General features: G+C 47.2%; 1 protein-coding gene across 1 annotated transcript in view; it reads right to left on the bottom strand.

The window, feature by feature from the left end:
- Window positions 1-4,240, bottom strand: part of LOC119371985 (protein NLRC3) — a 17,593-nt gene extending 13,353 nt beyond the window's left edge. Inside the window, exon 1 of the mRNA XM_037642428.2 lies at window positions 4,048-4,240. The gene's annotated coding sequence lies outside the window, so the exon portion shown is untranslated. The remainder of the gene's footprint in view (window positions 1-4,047) is intronic.
- Between the last annotated feature and the right edge of the window lie 1,760 nt (window positions 4,241-6,000).

The raw sequence follows: 6,000 nt of genomic DNA, 5'->3' as shown, positions 1-6,000 counted from the left end.
ATATAGTTGGTTTCAAGGCGCGTTCCTACATGAGCCAGGCCCGTAGCCAGGATTATTATTTTGGGGGGGGGGGGGGTGGAGGGGGTGCACTGTTGAAGGCCTTGACTACTTGAGGAAAGCACCTATTGTTCAGTAATTATTTTCGGTAAAAATCGCAGTATGTAAATTATATGACCTTTAAAGTACTATTTTATTAATAGTTTTATATATTTAGTTTTGAGGTGAATGCTCCTAATAGCATGATATTTTTATACGGACGATTCGTCTCAATAGATTTCATTAACAAACATAAACAGCGTTAAGGCCGAGAAAGACGGTACGATTTTCTATGCGATTCGACGTCCGACACGGCGGAGGGGAAACCGGAATGGTGAACTTTCATAGCATCGTACAGCCACCATTCCCTCTCCCCCACCGGCGCGTCGGCCGTAGGATCGCATGGAAAATCGGACCGTCTGTCCCCCGCTTTACTCGGAGGACTTGGGAACGGAATGATCTGCTCAGTCTTGCGCGTGATAAGTTTCTTTGCACAGCGGAGGGGTGGGCCGGAGTCCTACTGAAGAACCTCCCCCCCCCCCCCCCGCCCCCCTTCGAAACTATAGAGGAGGGGGCGGGGCTGGGCCCCTATCTCCTGGCTACGAGCCTGCATTGCTCCCTAAAGGGTATGCTATGCCCCGAACGTCGACACCTGTGTTCGAAACGAAGTGCGCTGTAATCGGTGCGGTGATGCGCATATGCATACCATAAGCCTGCGGGGATGAGCAACACGTGCCTGTAGCTTTTCTGAGTCATAGGAGCCCATATGTAATGTCTATAATATGTTATCAGAACAGACAGCCAACACTGCAACCACAATTGACGTTAGACAAGCACCACAGCGGATGTTAGGCAAGGGTCACGACTGCTACTCACGCAATACATTTACATTACGATCTGTGCCGCGCGGTTGCAAGCTGAGGGTCATTGCAGCACGTTTTTCTGCCACGTTGAAATCGCCATAGCAAACGATATGTCTCTTTCTTTAACCCATGCAATGTGCATTGTAAAATTACCCGCCTTGGTGTCTCGCTGCTAATATCGAGGGCGTGGGTTAATAATAATATAGTAATTGTTGGGGTTTTTGCATCGTAAAACCACAATATGATTATGAGGGACGCCGCAGTAGAGGGCTCCGGAAATATTGATGATCTGGTATTCTTTAACGTGCAAGTAATTTAAGTACACGGGCCTCAAGCGTTTCGCATCCATCGAAATGCGGCCGCTGCGGTCGGTATTCGATCCCGCGACCTTCGTGTCAGCAGTCGAGCACCCATAACCACTAGACCGCCGTAGTCGGTGCCACGGTGGTTAAATTTCAACGCGGACGAAAGGGAAAGAACACCAGTATGCTCAAATTTAGGTGCTGTTGAAGAACCCTGCCGAAATTAATCCGGTCTCTCCGACAACGGCGTGCCTTATAATCATACTGCGGTTCTCGCACACAATACTGCAACAAGCGTTATTATTGTTGTTGAAACACTTTCAATGCCTATTTTCTCTGTTCTTGGGTTTCACCCGTGGCGCACATCTGTATGCCACGGGCCGTGGTATGCGGGTATGCGGCATAAGTGACATGGAGAAAGGGTTTCACGAGCTACTCGACAGGATGCCACGTTATTCATGTCGTGACCTGTGAGTCGTATTCGTCATACACTCATGTCCTCCTATGCCACTTTCGGTATATACCAAGCTACGGAGACGACCAGGAGAGCACTCAGACGTATGCGGCTAGAGACAGACAGACAGACAGACAGACAGACAGCCATGCTAGAAGATAGATAGATAGATAGAGAGATAGATAGATAGATAGAAGATCGATAGATAGATACGATAGATAGATAGTAGATAGATAGATAGATAGATAGATAGATAGAATGATAGATAGATAGATAGATAGAATGATAGCGAGATAGATAGTTAGATAGTAGATAGATAGAGAGATAGATATCGCTAGATAGAAGATAGTAGATAGATAGATAGATAGGAGATAGATAGAAATAGATAGAAACGCTGAAAAATCTTTGGTTCGCTAAGGAAATGCGATGATGGGGTGCAATCTGCCCTGCCCAAATGAGTGAGGAAGTTGGCAACGACTGCATGTCATGATCACAGCAACCATGTTGAAACTATGACCTCCTAAGCCAAGCCATAGAAGCGGGAAACGGATGTATTATTGCAGGCATTTAAGAACAGCTGGTCAGCACAAAAATTATGGTTATTGACTTAATTGGTGCTCAACGTGATCCTCTTCGGTGGTGGTGTCACCGGATGAGATCTCGTGTGTGTGTTGTCTGTCTCTAATTTCTTGCTTTTCTGTACCTTCTCCCACAGTACAGGGCAGCAAACCAGATTTTTCGTTATGGTTGATATCGCGGTCTTGTTTTTCATCTTGCAAGCGACCTAATCGCTTCAATCTTCCGTACCAAAATTATGTCGGAAGAGTGTGTTGGTGCCACTACACCAGAAATGCAGGGCGTTACTTATATATATATCAGGACCAGGGGTCCCCGAAACCTCGCAATCACCTACCCAGTGCCTTCGCTTACATGTACTCACGAAACTGGTTGAGTCACACTTCAAAGCGTTATCAATCGAGTAACGGATGCACTTGAACTCATACATTGCGCACAGCTACGAAATTGAAATGAAAAACGCTAAGTGTCAGTTGGAGGTTATCAGAAAACGTCCACTCTGGGTGATTAGAAGCCATACTTTGCGGATGCATTAGGCGCCACCATCTTGGGTTGTGAAACGTTGTCACTTTGCATCAGTGGCGTATCCGGGGGGTGGAGGGGCATATCGGGCCCGTGCCCCCCCCCCCCCCCCTCCCTAGAAAAATGTCTGCCTACGCCACTGCTTTGCATTCGCCTTTCCCCGACTTCATTACCTCTTCCTTTTTTGGTAAGCTGAGACCAAGTGAATTAAGTGATACTAAGTAAAGAAAAACAACTGATTGCAGCTCTTGATGAAGACAAGCACTTCTGGCGAAATCATAGGCGTGCGCAAAGGGAGGCATCGCTGCGGTGAAACATCGCATCGCCTCCCCCCCCCCCCCCCCCCCACCTCCCCCCTTGACGAATACAGAGACCAAGTATTGACATATTTTCATCGCTCTTGCAGGCTCGCTTGAAGAGGAAAGGAAACTCGGGCACAGGTCTGCGACGTTTACATGTTGAAGTACCGGCCGTGACAAATCTCGTTGGCTAAGGTGTCTCGCAAGCAGTACAAGATCGCGAGGGAGCGGGTTCGATTCCCAGCCACGGTGGCCGCACTACAAAAACACTCATGCGCTTAGACTTAGGTACATGCGTTAAAGAACACCAGGTGGTCAAAGTTAATCCAGAATGTTCTACTGCGGCGCACCTCATTCACGTCATGGTTCTGGCACGGTCAACCCCAGAGTTTTAGAACATAGTGAACTAAGTGCCGTCAGCCGTAACGTCTGATTAGAAAAAAAAAAATATATATATATATAATAACAGCAGCGAGTAGTTTCCGTTGGTTTAAAAGTTAACCGGGTGTCACTGACAACCAGAGAGAGATAGACAATAAAGTATTTATTTGGTCTTTCAAATGTCAAGAAAGGGAACTCGACAGTGGCGTCACGCTATTGGTAGAGTTGAAAAAAACAAGCGATGTTTCTCCACTAATCAATGTGCGCTACTACTCTTTTCTGATCGACGAAATCGACACCATCGACACGCACATGCATAGACGCCCATGAATAACTGCGGTACTATACACTCTAGCAATACACTCAGTCTTGACTGCGCCTAGAAAATGTTTTTGCCTCGACATATGTAATACGAGACTCTGACCAATTTGACGAGACAAATGTCATTGAGAAAACGGCATGCTTTGAGTTACGCGTAGGTGTGCGAAGGATAGAAAGCGGTTTGCAGCAGACGACAAAACGGGGGCAAAAAAATGCAGTAAGCGACTCAAGGCTGCGGTCAGTGCTGGCGAAACAAGTCCACAAGGCATGCGATATCTATGAGTGCTACATACGAAAGTCTTCAAACGATACGAAGTCGTTCACGAGGGGCGGGAACGCGGGTCCTAGAAACCCTCGTGCGAGAGCACTGTGTAGTCGAGTTTAGGGCACAGAAATCGTCGTCACCGAAAGGGAATGGGAGTCACTTCGAACGGCACTGACGAGCTACGTCGCTATGCTGAATTCGTTTCAATACACACTGTCAGCTGCTTTCGGGCGATCAAAAAGAGCAGATAAAAGGATTGCAGGCAAGGGCGTAACTTCTCGAGAGAAAGCGCGTGCAAGCATAGTGCGAGAAAAAGCGAGTGCGTGTTTGGTGTGCGAACGCTCAAGGTGTCAGCAACCCGCTGTGTATAAGATGGCGCTGCAATCGCTCGCGTTAGAAATGGCGGTTTTGGTTTTGCATGTCTGGTGCACTTGCACCGGAATGACAGCGGCTGCTCCAGCTGCTAGCTAGCACACAGGGGGAAAGTCGTGAAGCGTTCCGTTTTTTTTTCGTACCCTTCAACGTGAAAAAAATTCTAGTGGGCAACGAGCTTTCTTTTTATTTATTTGAAAGCTTGCAACGAAAGTCTGGATCGCACAAAAAACTTCTCCATGGTCTCCTGCGGGGAAAATATCAGTTCACGCGAAGCTTGAGAATAAAGCAAGAAAATTGCCGCTCAGACGTCACACAACACAAGCATCCGAGGATAGAAAAGATCCGGTAGATCCTACGCATTGGAGGAATTGGTGTCATGCGAAAAAGTCAGCAAGGAACTGGCTGTGGTACATAAACGAACATTATCAAGCACTAGCCAACATTTCGTTGACAGTTAGTGAACATTATCCAGTGTTAGCCAGCAGTTGGTCGCTACCAGCAAACATCCGCATGCCCTAGCCGGCTCTAAGTAAAGCCCCTCCATGCATTTTCCGCCGGCTAGGTAGACGCAGGAGACACGATGGAGGGGCTTTAGCTTTAAGCAAACATCAGGTAGAGCTTATGAACAGTTAGCCAACACAAGGTTGTTTAATCTACACTACAAAAACCAACAGTTTGTCAACCCGTGTCGGTTGTATAGGGGTAAATGCGCTATATTCCCTTGCATGTGTTATCACGTTAGGTGATTCCTATTTTGTCGTCCTTCTCTGCCGCATGTGGCTTGGGGTGTCTTTTGCGAACGCCTTTGCTTGCCGCACCGGAATGACAGCAGTGCTGCATGTGACCATCGCGGTAATGACGAAACAATTGAACATATTTTATGTCAGTGCCCTCAGTACAGCTCTGAGAGACAGTCCCTCTCATCAGTGTTTGCTCGCCTCGACGACCAGCCGCTCTCTGAGCAGTCAATCTTGGAATGCCGGAAAGATCGAGCTTCACGCCAGAAAGCAACGAAGGCGCTGATGAAGTTTCTGCGAGCGACCCGCCTCGTTGAACGATTGTGACACTCCTGTGTGTGTGTGTTTGTGCTTCCCTCCCTCCCTATCCCATTCCTTTATTTCTTGCTTTTCTGTCTCCCCTTACCCCTTCCCCAGTGCAGGGTAGCAAACCAGATATGTTTTCTGGTTAACCTCCCTGCCTTTCCGCATTACATCTCTCTCTCTCTTGTCGTGTGAGGTGAGAGTGCTGCAGTACTGTAGCTCATGAGCACAGTCGAGTGGTTTTATTTCATATTTCTCGGGCTTTCTTTACACGCCGGAAAAAAAAAATCACCACGCAGCATGTACGTTGCCACAAAAAATTACATCATTCGTTTTGGAATGCCCTCTACAATGGAACGAAACGCACTTGGCCCTAAAGTGAATACTGAAAACTTTGCGCAATTGATCCCCGTTTATTAACTAAATAAGCGCAATATAAAAATACCCTAACGAAGCACCACATGACGGCCTGTCACATGTCGTCGGTTTCATTCAGTCGCGGTTAAGCACGTTTTCAAAATTCCTTAGTTCTTGTTAGGGGAAATCACCCTGTACATGGTCTTAAG

This window comes from Rhipicephalus sanguineus, chromosome 10 (assembly GCF_013339695.2).
Source record: "Rhipicephalus sanguineus isolate Rsan-2018 chromosome 10, BIME_Rsan_1.4, whole genome shotgun sequence".
In the NCBI taxonomy this organism is placed as follows: domain Eukaryota; kingdom Metazoa; phylum Arthropoda; class Arachnida; order Ixodida; family Ixodidae; genus Rhipicephalus; species Rhipicephalus sanguineus.
Note: the sequence above shows the minus strand (reverse complement) of the source record. Positions and strands in the feature narration are given on the sequence as shown.